The 18,072-nt window shown below is 45.8% G+C and overlaps 1 long non-coding RNA gene across 2 annotated transcripts in view; it reads left to right on the forward strand.

Annotated features, from left to right (window-relative positions):
- LOC147124341 (uncharacterized) overlaps positions 1 to 12,685 on the forward strand; it is a 74,634-nt gene extending 61,949 nt beyond the window's left edge. For both annotated transcript variants that reach the window (XR_015079761.1, XR_015079763.1), the window contains 2 exons: positions 8,109 to 8,374; positions 12,388 to 12,685. This is a non-coding gene — a long non-coding RNA (uncharacterized LOC147124341). The remainder of the gene's footprint in view (positions 1 to 8,108; positions 8,375 to 12,387) is intronic.
- Positions 12,686 to 18,072: the final 5,387 nt, after the last annotated feature.

Raw genomic sequence — 18,072 nt, forward strand, 5'->3', positions numbered from 1 at the left:
GATAACCATAGTGTAACGATAGTGAACGATAAAAGCGGTTTACCACAGTAGCACCCTCTGTTTCAGAGAAATCAGAAGCATACACATTACAACAACAACAACTTAAAGGTTTAAAGCGCTTCACAGGAGCGTTATCAAAAACAAAATGTGACATTTTATTACATCTGCTTAGCCAGTAGGTAAAGCAGTTTCAATGTACATCATAACATTGTAAAATGCTTATCCAGTTCCCATTAAATAGATGTAGGTAGCCAGATGTCAATTAAATGAAAGCACTGAGGTTTGATTTACACTCTTGATAAGAAGGCAGTAGAACTTTTGTTATCTTTGCTCTTATTCACTAAGCTGGTCGAGAGAACATTTCAGTAATTTATTAATCATTAACAGCAGTCAATCATGGGCTACCAATTTCAGTTTAATGGTTCTATCTTTAATTAATAATTAATGTTTTAAAAGCATATTTGATCCATACTTCAAGTGCTTTTTGAAGTACCGCTATCTATCAACAAATGAGAAGTTTTATTATTTGATAGACAGCCCAGAAATGACAAAAATGTATAAAGCATTAAAAAAAAATTAGAGCTGCAAATGGGGAGAAAGTACATGATGGGGCTAAATTGGAAAGGGCCCAAAAATGGGCGCGGGGATCGTGATGCGGGATTAACCCCTGCCCATTGCTTCTGATGCAGGCAGCAAGCAAACTTCATGCTGCCTGCTAATTTACATGATTGCAGCCAGGCTAACCGCGCTGTTGAGTGGCAGCATGCCTGAGCAGCTGTGCAAAATTATGAGAGGCTAGCATGAGTTAAAGCTAGTGTTCAGAGAGATTTAGGTGTCCTCGTACAGGAAACACAGAGTTAGCATGCAGGTACAGCAAACAATTAGGAACGCACATGGCATGTTGGCCTTTATTGCAAGGGGGTTGGAGTACAAGTGTAAGAAAGCCTTGCTGCAATTGTACAGGGCTTTGGCGAGACCACACCAGGAGAACTGTGCAAAGTTTTAGTCTCCTTATCTAAGGAAGGATATACTTGCCTTAGAGGCGGTGCATTAAAGGTTCACTAGATTGATTCCTGGGTTGAGAGGTTGAGTAGATTGGGCCTATACTCTCTGGAGTTTAGAAGAATGAGAGGTGATCTCATTGAAACATGTAAGATCCTGAGGGGGCTAAACAGGGTAGATGGTGAGAGGTTGTTTCCCCTGGCTGGAGTGTAAAGCTAGGGGCATAATCTCAGGATAAGAAGTCGGCCATTTAAGACTGAGATGAGGAAGAATTTCTTCACTCAGAGGGTTGTGAATCATATCATAGAATCACAGAATCATAGAAATTTACGGCACAGAAGGAGGCCATTCGGCACACAGTGTCTGTGCCAGACGAAAAAGAGCTTTCCAGCCTAATCCGACTTTCCAGCTCTTGGTCCATAGCCTTGTAGGTTACGGCACTTCAAGTGCATATCCAAGTACTTTTTAAATGTGATGAGGGTTTCTGCCTCTACCATCTTTTCAGGCAGTGAGTTCCAGACCCCCACCACCTGTTAGGTGAAAGAGGTTCTCCTCAACTCCCCTCTAATCCTTCTACCAATTAGAACATAAGAACATAAGAAATAGGAGCAGGAGTAGGCCAATCGGCCCCTCGAGCCTGCTCCACCATTCAATAAGATCATGGCTGATCTGATCCTAACCTCAAATCTTCTATCACTCTGCATCCACCCGAACCCATGTGATCTCCCGGGAGAGGCGAAAAACCAGATAAAGACCCAATGGCCAATTTGGGAGAAAAAAATCTGGGAAATTCCTCTCCGACCCATCTAGGCGATCGAAATTCTTCCAGGAGATCACTCTGTCCCTATATTTTCTACAGTACTTACCTTCTGTAAAGGCGATCTCCACCCCAGCCAGGAACAGGAATAAAACCATCTCCTGAAATCTAACAGAATTAGAACACAGTAGGAGCAGAACAAGGCTACACGGCCCCTGGGCCCGCTCCACTACCCACAGGGCCATGACCATTCCGAACCCAGACTCATGTCCAATTTCCTGCCCGCTCCCCGTAACCCTTTATTCCCTTTACTTCTAGGAAACTATCTATTTCTGTTTTAAATTTATTTAATGATGTAGCTTCCACAGCTTTCTGGGGCAGCAAATTCCACAAACCTACCACCCTCTGAGTGAAGAAGTTTCTCCTCATCTCAGTTTTGAATGAGCAGCCCCTTATTTTAAGATTATGCCCCCTAGTTCTAGTTTCACCCATCATTGGGAACATCCTCACCGCATCCACCCGATCAAGCCCCTTCACAATCTTATATGTTTCAATAAGATCGCCTCTCATTCTTCTGAACTCCAATGAGTAGAGTCCCAATCTACTCAACCTCTCCTCATATGACCACCCCCTCATCCCCGGGATTAACCGAGTGAACCTTCTTTGTACTGACTCGAGAGCAAGTATGTCTTTTCTTAAGTATGGACACCAAAACTGTATGCAGTATTCCAGGTGCGGCCTCACCAATACCTTGTACAACTGCAGCAATACCTCCCTGTTTTTATATTCCAACCCCCTAGCAATAAAAGCCAACATTCCATTGGCCTTCTTAATCACTTGCTGCACCTGCATACTAACTTTGAGTTTCGTGCACCAGGACCCCCAGATCCCTTTGTACTACAGTACTTTCCAGTTTCTTGCCATTAAGATAATAACTTGCTCTATGATTTTTCCTGCCAAAGTGCATAACCTCACACTTTCCAGTATTGTATTCCATCTGCCAAACCTCTGCCCACTTACTTAGCCTGTCTATGTCCCTTTGCAGGTTTTTTATGTCCTCCTCACTCACTACTTTCCGTCCCATCTTTGTATCATCTGCAAACTTTGATATGTTACACTCGGTCCCCTCCTCCAAATCGTTAATATAGATTGTAAAGAGTTGGGGACCCAGCACTGACCCCTGCGGAACACCACTAGTTACTGGTTGCCAATCTGAGAACGAACCATTTATCCCAACTCTCTGCTTTCTGTTAGAGAGCCAATCCTCCACCCACGCCAGAATATTACCCCCAATCCCGTGATTTTTTATCTTGAGCAATAATCTTTTGTGTGGCACCTTGTCAAATGCCTTTTGGAAGTCTAAATACACTCCGTCCACTGGTTCCCCTTTATCCACCCTGTATGTTACTTCCTCAAAAAACTCAAGCAAATTTGTTAAACATGACTTTCCCTTCATGAAACCATGCTGAGTTTGCCCTATTAAATTATGTTTATCCAAATGTCCCGTTACTGTCTCCTTAATAATGGACTCTAACATTTTACCAACCACAGATGTTAGGCTAACAGGTCTATAGTTTCCAGCCTTCTGCCTACTACCCTTTTTAAATAAGGGTGTTACATTAGCAGTTTTCCAATCTGCCGGGACCTTTGCTGAGTCCAGTGAGTTTTGGAAAATTATTACCAATGCATCCACAATCCCTACCGCTACTTCCCTCAAGACCCTGGGATGCAAGCCATCAGGTCCAGGGGATTTATCCGCCTTGAGTCCCATTATTTTTCCAAGTACCACTTCCTTAGTGATTTTAATCGTATTTAGTTCCTCCCCCCCTAGAGCCCCCTGTTTGTCCAGTGTTGGGATATTCTTAGTGTCCTCTACTGTAAAGACTGATACAAAATAATTGTTCAGTGTTTTTGCCATCTCCATGTTTCCCACCATTAATTTCCCGGTCTCATCCTCTAAGGGACCAACATTTACTTTAGCCACCCTTTTTCTTTTTATATAACTATAGAAACTTTTACTGTCTGTTTTTATATTTTTTGCTAATTTACTTTCATAATCTATCTTCCCTTTCTTAATCAATATTTTTGTTATTTTTTGCTGTCTTTTAAAGACTTCCCAATCTTCCATCCTCCCACTAGATTTGGCTACCTTATATGCCCTTGTTTTTAGTCGGATACTATCCTTAATTACTTTACTTAGCCACGGATGGCTATCTTTTCTTTTGCACCCTTTTTTCCTCAGTGGAATATATTTTTTTTGGAAGTTGTAAAATAACTCCTTAAATGTACACCACTGGTCATGTACCGTCTTACCCTTTAATCTATTTTCCCAGTCCACTCTAATTAATTCCGCTCTCATACCTTCATAGTCTCCTTTATTCAAGCTCAGCACGCTTGTTTGAGATCCAACCTTCTCACCCTCTAATTGAATATGGAACTCAACCATGTTATGGTCACTCATTCCAAGGGGATCCTTTACTAGGACATTTTTAATTAATCCTGTCTCATTACACAGGACCAAATCTAAGGTTGCTTGCCCCCTGGTCGGTTCAGTTACATACTGCTCAAGAAACCCATCCCTAATACACTCAATGAACTCTTCCTCAAGGCTGCTCTGCCCAATTTGATTTGTCCAGTTAATATGATAATTAAAATCCCCCATAATTATAGCTGTTCCCTTATTACAAGCCTCAACTATTTCCTGATTAATACTCCGTCCAACAGAGTTGCAACTGTTCGGAGGCCTATAGACTACACCCACTAGTGTATTTTTCCCCTTATTATTCCTTACCTCCACCCAAACTGTTTCACTATCCTGCTCCTTTGACCCAATATCATTTCTCTGTATTATAGTGACTCCTTCCTTTATTAACATAGCCACCCCACCTCCTCTCCCTTCCTGCCTGTCCTTCCTGATTGTTAAATAACCTGGTATGTTTAATTCCCAGTCATGGTCACCCTGCAGCCATGTTTCTGTAATGGCCACAAGATCATACCCATATGTCATTATTTGTGCCGTTAACTCATTCATTTTGTTACGAATGCTACGTGCATTCAGATAAAGAACTTTCAAATATGTTTTGTAACACTTAGTTCCTGTTTTTTCCCTTTTTAGTACTTTACTTTTTACTCCATACCTTCTGTCCCTTCCTGACACATTCTGTTTTTTAATTCCCCCACTGCTACCTAAGTCTATGACCTTCTCTGTTGTCATTTCTATTATTTGCTCTCTAGAAACCTCCCCCCAACTAATTAGTTTAAAGCCCTTTCTACAGCCCTAGTTATATGATTCGCCAGGACTCTAGTCCCAGCACTGGCCAAGTGGAGTCCGTCCCAACAGAACAGCTCCCTCCTGTCCCAGTACTGGTGCCAGTGTCCCAAGAAGCAAAACCCATTTCTCCCACACCAGTCTTTGAGCCACGCATTTAACTCTTTAATTTTATTTATCCTAGCCAAATTCGCTCGTGGCTCAGGTAATAACCCAGAGATTATTACCCTTGAGGTTCTGTTTTTTAATTTGACCCCTAGCTGCTCATACTCCTTTAACAGAACCGTCTTCCTTGTCCTATCTACGTCGTTTGTACCAACATGGACCACGATAACTGGATCCTCCCCCTCCCACTGCAAGTTTCTTTCCAGCCCAGAAGAGATGTCCTTAACCCTGGCACCAGGCAGGCAACACAGCCTTCGGGACTCCCGCTCTTGACTGCAGAGAACCCTATCTATCCCCCTAATGATACTATCCCCTACCACTACAACATTTCTTTTTACTCCCTCCACTTGAATGGCCCCCTGTACCACGGTGCTGTGGCCAGGTTGCTCATCCTCCCTGCAGTCCCCGCTCCCGCCCTCACAGGGAGTAAGAATCTCGATCCTGCTGGACAAGAACAAGGGCTGCGTCTCCTTCAACACTACATCCTGGATCCCTGTACCTTCCTCACTCGTAGTCACACCGTCCTGTCCCTGACCACGGACTACATCTGCAGTAATTAACTTCATAGGTGTGACCATCTCCTGAAACATAGAGTCCAGGAACTTCTCCCCCTCCCTGATGTGTCGCAGTGTCCGAAGCTCGGTCTCAAGCTCCATAACATGGAACTTGAGTTCCTCTAGCAGCAAACACTTGTCGCAGATGTAATCACCGTTAGCCTCAATGGGGTTCACCGGCTCCCACATCTCGCAACAGTAACACATCACCTGCTCCATTCTATATAATTAATTAAATTTCTTATTATTAGTTATGAAGACCCTGCCCGGATATATATGATAATATCACACCACTATTCAATAGGACTTACCAACTTAAAGGTATGAAAGAGAAGAGAAGGAAGAAAACCAACCAACCAGCTGATCACCAACCTCCTCCTTGAATACTGTCTGTGGAGCCTGTTTGGTTGACTCGTCTCGCTGCTCCGCCTCCGCAGTGCTGTCTAAGCCTGGGAGTGGGGAATAAAACAGAGCAAAAAACACACCCTCACCTCCCACTTATCCGAACTCTCCCACTTAGCAAAACTCCAACAGCACTCAATGCACAAAGCACACTGTGCACCGCACTAGCCCCTCCCCTTTTATACCTGGATTCTACTTCCTGTTTAAACTGCCCAAGAGTTTAAAAAACCCTTAAAAAATTAAACTTACTTCAAATAATTGACTTCTTAACACACTAAAATTCACAAAATACACTTAAATGATTTTTCTCCCACTTAGCAAAACTCCAACAGCACTCAATGCACAAAGCACTCCGTGCACCGCACTAGCCCCTCCCCTTTTATACCTGGATTCTACTTCCTGTTTAAACTGCCCAAGAGTTTAAAAAACCCTTAAAAAATTAAACTTACTTCAAATAATTGACTTCTTAACACACTAAAATTCACAAAATACACTTAAATGATTTTTCTCCCACTTAGCAAAACTCCAACAGCACTCAATGCACAAAGCACTCCGTGCACCGCACTAGCCCCTCCCCTTTTATACCTGGATTCTACTTCCTGTTTAAACTGCCCAAGAGTTTAAAAAACCCTTAAAAAATTAAACTTACTTCAAATAATTGACTTCTTAACACACTAAAATTCACAAAATACACTTAAATGATTTTTCTCCCACTTAGCAAAACTCCAACAGCACTCAATGCACAAAGCACTCCGTGCACCGCACTAGCCCCTCCCCTTTTATACCTGGATTCTTTGACATTCTCTACAATAACAACAACTTGTATTTATATAGCACCTTTAATACAGTAAAATGTCCCAAGGCGCTTCAAAGACAAATAATTTAACACCGAGCCACATAAGGATAAATTAGGGCAGGTGACCAAAAGCTTGGTCAAAGAGGTAGGTTTTAAGGAGCGTCTTAAAGGAGGAAAGAGAGGTAGCGAGGTGGAAAGGTTTAGGCAGGGAATTCCAGAGCTTAGGGCCAAGGCAACAGAAGGCATGACCACCAATGGTTGAGCGATTATAATCAGGGATGCTCAAGAGGGCAGAATTAGAGGAACGCAGATATCTCGGGGGTGGGGGAGGTGGGGGTGGGGGGGAGGGGGGATTGTGGGGCTGAAGAAGATTACAGAGATAGGGAGGGGGCGAGGTCATGAAGGGATTTGAAAACAAGGATGAAAATTTTGAAATTTAGGCGTTGAATAACCGGGAACCAATGTAGGGCAGCGAGCACACGAGTGATGGGTGAACTGGACTTGGTAAGAGTTAGGACACGGGCAGCCGAGCTTTCGATGACCTCAAGTTTACATAGAATAAAATGTGGGAGGCCAGGAGTGCGTAGGAATAGTCAAGTCTAGAGGTAACAAAGGCATGGATGAGGGTTTCAGCAGCGGATGAGCTGAGGTAAGGGCGGAGATGGGCGATGTTACAGAGGTGGAAATAGGCAGTCTTAGTTATGCTGTCGATATGTGGTCAGAAGCTCATTTCAGGGTCAAATAGGACACCAAGGTTGTGAACAGTGTGGTTCAGTCACACAGTGCTAGGGAGAGGGATGGAGTCGGTGGCTAGGGAACGAAGTTTGTGGCGGGGACCGAAAACAATGGCTTCGGTCTTCCCAATATTTAATTGGAGAAAATTTCTGCTCATCCACAAGGGCTGTGGATGTATATTCTTACCCCCATGGAGGAGATGGTGCTCACCATCACTGGAGGGGCCATTGCTGAGACTGTGGCCAGCAGCGGGGCTGAAACCATGGAAGGGTAGTCTCATATCTAATCCTTCTCACATCCCACTTCCCCCTCATCCCACAATCTCTTTTAAATTACAAGCTGCAGATGGTGTAAGTATGCACCTCTTACTCTTCCCCGCCCCGCCCCATCTCTCACCACAACCCTATCCTTGTGCCTTTCTCCTTTCAGATACCCAAGAACTACAACCTGGCCAGGCAGTGGTGGAAGAGGAAGAAGACAGTGATGATGAAGAAACACCGTGACTCGATTTCACACTCACAGCCAGCAGCTCAGACACACTGTACGTAATTTAGAAGATAGCTTAGCGGCTGGACCTGCACGTGGTGAGACACTGGGCATGTGTGGCCTGCAACCAGGGCAGGGGACAAGGCTAACGCAAGTGCCAGCTCGCTGGAGGGCGAGGTCGCACAAGAATTCTGCTGCAGAGGACTCAGGTGAACACTTTGATGGGGCAGTTTACTGAAGAACACTGATGGGCATGCACAGTGAAATACTTGGTACATTGGCAGGTCTATCAGAAAGCCTCTGTGCAATGTCAAGGAGCATAGAGGAGTCCGGCACCAACTTGGTACAGGGCTTTGCGCAGAGTTTGGAACCCATCCTTTCCAGCATAGAAGTCGTGACCATCTCCATTAGCACACTTGTGGACCCAACCATGATGCAACATCTGATGGCCAATGTCTCAGCGTCCATTGCAGCACAAGCAGAAGCCACCCAATGGCTGGGTGCTGCAGTGAAAGCGCAGACTTCTGTCATGCAAGGTCAGCTTGCTGCCATCATGGCTGTGGATAGCAGTGTTCAAAGTGCCTTGCAGGTTGTCACAGCAGTCCAGCAATCTCTCCTCCAATAGATTACTGGGATTGTTGAGGCGTCGCCCTGGGGGAGCACAGTGGCTCCGTGGAGCAGAAACCTGCTGTCCTCTCTCAGGATGACCCATTCGTCTATTCGCCCACCCACCACTGCAACTCTGCCAGTGGCCTTGCTGTTGCCTGTCAGCCAGCCAGCCCAGACTGCTGCAGCCTATGCCAAGATGTTGCAGTCTGATGCCAGGCCTTCTAGGCCCAGAGCTGCTCGAGGCCATCCGACAAAGCAGTCTCCCCCACTGAAAATCAGCAGCCTTCCACCAGCCATGCTGCAGCCACTGGGGTAACACTGCATAGGAGCACTAGGACAGGCAAAGGCATACATTAGATAGGCACTAAGGGAATGCATAAGGGTGATTAGTTTACATTTGTATGCAATATGGCATGGTTTGATTTATAAATTTGGTTTGGAATGTTTATTTTGTGTTTGCTTTTATTTTTACATTGTGACCAAGCCGACACTGTGATGGTCAGTAACAGTGGGAAAACAAGGTTTGGGATTGTTGGTGAATGTGGAATTGCATTGCGTTTTCTGGTATCACAGTCGGGTGAGTTGTTCATGGACAGCCCGGCCAGAAAGAGCCACCTCCCTTCCTCCTCCTCCTCCTGCTCCTCAGCTGCTCGCTGTATAGCTGATGGCAAGGGCTGTGCCCTCATGATGACAAGGTTGTGCAGCATGCAGCAGACCATGATGAATCTTGACACCCACTCTGCCGAGTACTGCAGGGCTCCTCCACAGCGGTCCAGGCAGCGGAAGCATTGTTTCAGCATGCAATGGTCTGCTCCTTCAGATTCCGTGTGGCAGCATGGATTTCATTGTATGCACACTGCCCACGTGTGCTTGGGTTGCGCACCAGAATCATGAGCCATGTCCTCAACTGATAGCCCTTGTTGCCCAATAGCCACCCTTTGGTTTGTCGCAATAGTTCAAATGCATCTAGTGCAGCAGACAGCCGCATAATGAAGGCATCATGACTGCTGCCAGGATAAGTGGCATTGATCTGCATGATTCACTGCGTATGGTCGCGCATCAGCTGGAAGTGAGGGAGTGGGATCCCTTTCGGTTGTAGTACATCTCCACGTTGACATGCAGCACTTGCAAAGCGATGTGCATGCAGTCAATGGCACCCTGCACCATGGGGAAGCCTGCAATCCTTGCAAAGCTGCGAGCTCGCTCCACCTGCTGCTCTCTGGCAAGAGAGAATGAACTTAAGTCAGGTTTCTTTGAGTAGAGGGCCTCAGTGACCTCCCTTATGCCACAATAGATGGCAAACTGTGAGCTGTTGCAAATATCTCCAGCTCCAGCCTGGAAGGAGCCTGACGCATAAAAGTTCATAGCCACAGTAACCTTCACAGCCACTGGCGATGTGACCCTCGCCCTGCGCTGAGGTTGCGGTTGTGGCTGCAGCAAGTAGCAGATTTCAGTGAGGACGTTCTTACTGAAGCGCAGACGTCTCACACACTGTTTTTCGCTGAGGTTCAGGTAGGAGAATTGTTCCCTGAACACCCAGGGCGGATATGGCCTCCTGCTGATGGCCCTTCTCCCCCTCCTCCTCCTCTGCCTTCTAGCAGCTTGCTCTGCTCTGTGTTGCCTCTGCTCATTCTCCCAGGGAATGCTGACTACTGCACCCATATCTTGGAGCAAGTGGTTTGTGCAGAAGCCTTGAAGTCAGGACAAAGTCCTTCAGCACCAGGCACACCACTCCCTGTAGACTGTAGCAACTTTATAGAACTCTAGAAAGCGCCAAACACTTGTACAATCGCAGCAACAGCTAATAGAAATCAATCGGCAACTAACCTGAAAGTAGTTGATGATCCCTTTAAATGGCGCTGGTGGGGGTTCCTTCCTGCTGCTGAATGCGTGTTCAGCTGTGTGTGCTTAAGAGAGGTAGTTAGCTGGAGCGATGAGCTCCAAAATGGCAATGCTGGCGTCAAATCAGCATTACACACTGATTGATGTCATGATCTGCCTACTCTGCATACTTCCAGCGGATGCTCACTGCGCGCGCGCGCTAACAACCTCACCAATATGGCGCCCGGTGTGACTTGCACTAGAAGTGTGCGTGTATATAAAATAGCACTCGTAGTGCCGGAAAAGCAGGTGCTACTGATCCCAATTTTGCTTCCGATGACTCTGTAATCTATATGATGACTCTATATGGAATCAAATGATGACTCTCTATACTGAATCTATACTTTCAATCTGGTTAATGCCCTCGGTCAATGCACCAATTTGACAGTGGCACAAAAGGATAGATACCATTAGGTTATTATGGAGGTAACATATCAGAGCACAGTATTGCTTACGGCAAATAATATTCAGAAAGTAAGCTGGATAGGTAATAGTATGTTGATTAGGATGTCTAAAAAGAGCTTGCTAATATTCATATATGTATGAAAATAAATGATCAAACGTTGTTGTACAGCTTCATCTAGTCCATAATCCTTCAGTACGGGTTTCGTGCTAATTGTTCTGGTTTGATGGTTTCTCATTAATGGTGCCTTGCAGGTTGTTCTTGCCTGTGGTTTCGCCTTGTCAGTGATTCACTGATAGCTGTCACACTGTGACCTGTGAGACAGAAAGAACCAGTGAATCATTCATTGTTCGTTAAAAAAAAACTTCGTCTAGCCAAAAGTTGAATTATTTCGGTCGTAATGTTCAATTTTTTTTAAATTCATTTTTATGGGATGTGGGCATTGCTGGCAAGGACAGCATTTATTGCCCATCCCTAATTGCCCTTGAGAAGGTGGTGGGGAGCCACTTTCTTTAACTGCTGCAGTCCGTGTGGTGAAGGTACTCCCACAGTGCCGTTAGGGAGGGAGTTCCAGGATATTGACCCAGCGACGATGAAGGATCGGCGATATACGTCTAAGTCAGGAAGGTGTGTGACTTGGAGGGGAACTTGGAGGTGGTGGTGTTCCCATACGTCTATTGCCCTTGTCCTTCTAGGTAGAAGAGGTCACAGGTTTGGGAGGTGCTGCCGAAGAAGCCTTGGCGAGTTGCTGCAGTGCATCTTGTAGATGGTACACACTATCTTGGTGTTTCCCTATGCTGCCTTTGGGGCAGGAAGAAATCTCAGCGCTCTAGTTTATCGAAAATTTTACTCATGGATATTCCCTTCCCTTGGAAAAGTAACAAAGTTGGATAGTGTTCATGATTGGATAACTGGATATAGTCTGTGGAAGGAGTGAGCTTGATGGAGTAAATGGTTTTATATAGTTCTTTCTTATGCTCTTCTAAATCATTCTTTTGTGTACATTCTCTACAATTTTTAACCAAGTGAGTGTTGCAGGTTCAACAAGTATTTCTTCAGCTAAAACAAAATTAAAAAGAGGAGATATTGCAAAGCGGTCTAAAGGTGAAACTGTTCAGATATAATACTGTCGGCATTAAATGCTACAGAAGGTCCAATATGAAGAACGGTGGTCCACTGGATTTAAAAAAGACACACATCCAAGTCTTCAGTAGTTGGGAGTGATGATTAAGATGACTTCACACTTTTTCTCTAATAGTGATGCAGTGAGTGGTCTTGTCCCATGTTTTTTTAACTAACAATGATTCACTGGTTCTTTCTGTCTCACAGGTTACAGTGTGACAGCTATCAGTGAATCACTGACAAGACGAAACCACAGACAAGAACAACCTGCAAGGCACCATTAGCAAGAAACCATCAAACCAGAACAATTAACACGAAACCCAAGTTGAAGAACTATGGACTCAGACTAATTGGCAAAATAATTATTAGCGACAAACCACAGGATTAGTGATCAGCATGGGAGCAATGGTGGAAATCCCTGGGACAAAGGTGATCACCTGGACCAATAAAAATAATGGTGCACGAGAACACAAATAAATTGCAGAATAAATGGACTTAACTCTTAGTGTGCCACAGAATTTGGATGATTGACATGGGAGTATTGTCGACCTATAATCCTACTATAGTGATCATTACTGTTGTAATTTGCTAAAAAAATTGGTCGTTGCATTTGTTTTTTAGACAATTAGAGCTTTTTTTTTTAACTACTCCGGCACCCAAAATGGAAAGTGGGGGCCAGAAGAAAGTAAGGAAAAGATTATATAGTTTTAAACTTATGAAGGGTAAATTAAGCATCGGAAAATAGTAAAATGGAAAATTAAAATAATAAAAATAGTATAGATAGGGAAGAGGTAAAAAGTGGTAGTGGGTAAAAAGGGTTGGAAAGGTGATAATTAAATGGTCTGGTTCTGAATTCCAAGCAAGTTCCCGTGATACTTCCCCGGAGAGCGCTGCGCCCTGCTGGGAGTGCAGAATTGGCCCTAATAGGGACAGATCTTGACTTTATGCGATAGTGTAAAACGAGTGATAGTGAGTCGGCAGCCCGTTTTACATCTCTCCCAATGTTATTTTCATGGAAGGCAACAGAGTGATATGGCCATCCAGTTTTATGCTAGGTTCCCCAAAGTGCAGGGTGCAATAGATGGCACCCGCATACCATTACGATCCCCTACTATTCAATCCCTCAACTTTCTTAACAGAGAGGAGTACCACTCTCTGAATGTCTAGATTGTGTGTGACCAGATGCTAAGTATCCTTCATGTGGATGTCTGATTTTCTGGAAGTTGCTACGATGCATTCATTGTCAGGAATCTGTCCCTCCCTGAGCTGAGATAGACAAGGAAGATAAACAAGTATCTAGTTATCCAGCAAGTTAAACACTTATTCAAAAATAATTCTTCTGAAGCCGGTTGCTGTTTTGAAGCTTTACTTGAACAAATTTGTGAAACTGTAAACAAAGACAAAGTATGTTTTGTACATAAACTGAGTACTATACATTCGATATTACATAAGATATAAACATATTTACAACAGTAGAATAGACTAATTGTATAACTAACTAACATTTGGACTAACTTCTATAACTATCAAATATTAACCTTTTATAAACATAGTATTATCAAAATATTACTCTGACAACATTGCTATTATGCTAAGGAACAAAGATACTCACAGATATTGCGCTTGGCCTAACATATGAAATCAGATTACATTGGATTGTGAATGGAACCTCTCATGGCAGATTCTCCATTACTCAAGTCAGGTTCTTCCTAGCAAAACTGCTTCCTGGGGTCAACAGGAAGAAAGGTAGGAAGGTCAAATGACCCCTCACAGGAAGAAAGGAACAAAGGAAGAAAGGAACAAAGGTCAAATGACCTCACACAGGAAGAAAGATCAGATGACCTTTCCAGCATACAAACTGTTAACACAATAACCACCACCAGAGGGTGCTATCTGCACACATAAAATGTTCATTGGTCCAGAACACTCCCCGTCTGGGGTCGTTAACGACTCCACATAGTCCGAACTCTACTTGTCACTGGAGTCCTCTGGCGACAAAAGAAGAACCACCTCAGAGACGGTCCGTCGATGTCGATGATAGGATGCAGCTTCTGTAGACTGCTGTGAGGGGGTAGGTTGCGTTCTGCTACGCACAGTTCCAACCTGGGCATGGTGAGGTCTGGCTGGGGCGCCAACTTGCCTCTATCAAAGACGAAGCCGATTTTGCTTTGTCCTTCTTGAGTGGTGACCTTCAGATAAGCCACACCTGCAATGGCCTTAGCGAATGCGTCTGCAAAGACGCAAAGCTCTTTGAATTGGGCATTTAAGGGAGAGAAAGACGAATAGCAGCGAGGTATTCGGATCTCCTGTAAGTCTTGGAGTGAGTCTCTCCATCTGTCCCACTCTGCTTCCATCTCTTCAGGGAGAGGTGAATTCCACTCTTCAGCATGTGTGGAGAGTTCCCTGAGGAGCAGCCTGCCTTGTATGGTGACAGGGGCTAAGAAGCCGAGAGGGTCGTATAGGCTGTTGACTGTAGAGAGCACTCCTCTATGTGTGAAGGGTTTCTTGGCGTCTAGGACTTGGAACGTGAACGTGTCTGTTGCTATGTTCCATGGCATCCCTAGGCTACGCTGTAGGGGGAGGTCATCAGTGAAGACGTCTAGGTCCTTGACGTCCTTAGCACGATCTTCAGGGGGGAATGCCTCCATCACTGCTGGTCTGTTAGAGGCTATCTTATGCAGCCTGAGGTTGGATAGTGCAAGTAGTTCCTGGGCTCGTCCGAGGGTACTAATGGCCTCTGCTTCGGTCGGGAATGACTTCAGTGCGTCGTCGACGTAGAACTCTCGTTCGATGAACCCTCTCACATCACTGCCAAAGTCGTCGTCTTCTTCCTTGGCAGCCCTCCTTAGTCCGTATATGGTGACAGCAGGGGATGGGCTATTCCCAAAGACATGGACACGCATTCTGTAGTCCACAATGTCTCTATTAGGGTCATTGTCCCGATACCACAGGAAGCAGAGGAAGTCTCTGTGGTCTTCTCTCACCACGAAGCAATGAAACGTGCTGGATATCGGCAGTGATGACGACGGGCTCTTTCCTGAATCTCATGAGTACTCCCAAGAGGCTGTTGTTAAGATCGGGCCCTGTGAGGAGTACGTCGTTGAGAGAGACGCCCTGATATGGTGCACTGGAGTCAAACACCACGCGGATCTGTCTACTGCATGGGGTAAGGTAGCTTGGATGACCATTCTCCAAGATGGAAGTCTTGAGTGTGCTCACCTGAGATGTCTTGTGAGTGCCCTTGAGGCACACATCTCCAACAATGACCCAGCCGAGGTCTAGCCTTTGGGCGAAAGGGGCGTCATGTGGACCGTTGATCTGCTCCCTTATCTTATGTACCCTCAGGATGTCTCTTCCCAACAACAGAAGTATGCTTGCATCTGGATCAAGAGGTGGGATCTCATCTGCAATGCGTCTCAGATGACGGTGATGACGAGCTGCATTCGGAGTGGGAATCTCAGAACGGTTGTCGGGGACTTGATTACATTCGATGAGTGTAGGAAGGGGGAGACTAATCTTCCCGTCGGCTGACTCAACAACGTAACCGCAGGCCCTCCTGCTGGCTGTTTCTGAAAGTCCAGCACACATCTTCAGCGTGTAAGGCGACGGACTTCCTTTGACCTTGAAGATGTTGAAGAACTCGGATCTTGCTAGAGAACGATTGCTTTGTTCATCTAGTATGGCATACATCTTTTCAGATTCCTGGCGACATCCTGCAGGGTACACATTAACGAGGCATATCTTGGAGCACGCTCTTGCGCTCACTCCTTCTCCACACACCTCGGTGCACCTGGATGTAATCTCCGTACCAGCAGCTCCCTCTCTCGCCCCGCCGTGCTCTGATGCGGGAGGGGGCGTCTCTGACTTCCAAGGAGCTGGGCCTGGGTGTAGTGCTGAAACGTGCCGATCACTTTCACATTCAGTGCATTTTGCATCCACCTTGCAGTTCTTGGCGAGATGGCTCGTGGATAAGCAGCACCTGAAACATATAGAGTTCTCTTTAAGATATTGTTTCCGATCTTCCAGGGACATCTCCCTGAAGCCTCTGCACTTCTTTAAAGGATGGGGCTTGTTGTGGATAGGGCATTGTTTACTCATATCCTCAGGTTTCTTCTGAATCTTTGTGTGCTCAGTTGAGGACACTTGCATTTTGTGGACAGATATTGGTGTCTTTCCATGTCTGTCGAACTTGTCTCTTCTGGCAAGTGCTGGGTGGGAGGAGAAGAAGTTGAAGCTGGGGTCGTTCCTGGCTTTGGCTTCTTTACGGATGAATTTAACGAACGCAGAGAATGGTGGGAATGCCACGTTGTGCTTTAGCTTGAACTTTGATCCAAACGTTATCCACTACTCCTGCAGGTTAAATGGAAGCTTCTCAATGATGGGACTTACACCTCTGGAAGTGTCTAAGTACGATAGGCCGGGTAGGTAGCTGTCCTGCTTTGCGGCTTCGAGTTCCGACAGCAGATCTCCAAGGTCGCGGAGCTTCTGGGGTTCCTTACTTGTCAACCTCGGAAAGTTCTCCAACCTGTCAAAGAGAGCCCTTTCAATGGCTTCTGGCGAGCCGTAGCTTTCTTCCAGCCTCACCCAAGCCTTCTTCAACCCCTCTGGCAGCTGTCCCACATTGGCCGCTTTTATCCTGCAGGCCTGTCCGGCGGACTCTGGGCCGAGCCATTTGATAAGGAGGCCGAGCTCTTCTCCTGCCGACAGGTCTAAGCCCGATATGGCATCGTGGAAGCAGGACTTCCAAGCCCGATAATTCTCCGGCCTGTCATCAAACCTGATTAACCCCGAAGTCACCAGCTGGGTGCGTGCAAGGTATTTGGCGAGGTCGTAGGTGCTGGGACCTGTGCCAGGGTTGCCTTGGCTGGGGGCTCTGTTGGGGGTCTCAAGGGACCGAGAGGGGATTTGCCTCTGACTTTCTCTATTCGGTGTCCTATTCCTTTGCACCGTGTCTTCCGTTCTGCTGGGGGAGACTCTGCGGCTTGAGGCACGCCGTCTGCTTTGACCTTGGTTGGCAACTTGTGGCATGTTATACGAAGTGTTTGCGTCTGTAGAGATGTGCGGGCCTCCATCCCTTTCTCCTGTAAACTGTATGTCGGCATGGTCGCTCATGTAATCTATGGTGTGCTGTCGTGGACTCTGCCATGGAACGGGAATTAAAGGTTTGTAAGCTGTCTCGGGATCAGCTCCCTCCAAAATTGCCTCGAATACTTGTGTCTCGGCTAATGCAGCATCTATCTCTTTTTGTTGCTGCAGAGCGTCTAATGCGGCTTGGAGACGGGCCTGTTCAGCCTGGTGTTCCACTTGGTGATGGGCCTGTTCCGCTTGGAATTCAGCTTGGAGTCGGGCCTGTTCTGCTTGGAGCCGGGCCTGTTCTGCTTGGAGCCGGGCCTGTTCTGCTTGGGGTTCAGCTTGGAGAGGGGCCTGTCTTACTTTTATTTCTATTTCACTGTCCGTATGCGCAGCTCTGGCTTGAGCTGCTACTAGCTTAGCCCGTGCTTTGGCGATGGCTATGCTTACTCTAGAACCACCCGATGACCGTGAACCAACTTGCGATCTGTAGTAACCGGAGCTTATAGACCGATTGTCACGTTCTACAGTTTCGTCTGCCTGTTTAAGGTCTTCTACTTGCTGCAAAGCATTTTTGTTATTATCTTCTGACATGTTGATGTGAGGTAGATGTGCTCTACGAGGTTAAGGCTTACTCTGGGTTCCTCCTGCTCCGCTCTTCACAGCTAGCCGTATTGCTATCTTTTCACTGTACTGGCTGCGCTAGATGTGCTCCTATCTAGTTATCCAGCAAGTTAAACACTTATTCAAAAATAATTCTTCTGAAGCCGATTGCTGTTTTGAAGCTTTACTTGAACAAATTTGTGAAACTGTAAACAAAGA

The sequence above is a fragment of the Somniosus microcephalus genome, chromosome 1, assembly GCF_052327205.1.
Source record: "Somniosus microcephalus isolate GS21.2 chromosome 1, FLI_Smic_1.0, whole genome shotgun sequence".
NCBI lineage: Eukaryota > Metazoa > Chordata > Chondrichthyes > Squaliformes > Somniosidae > Somniosus > Somniosus microcephalus.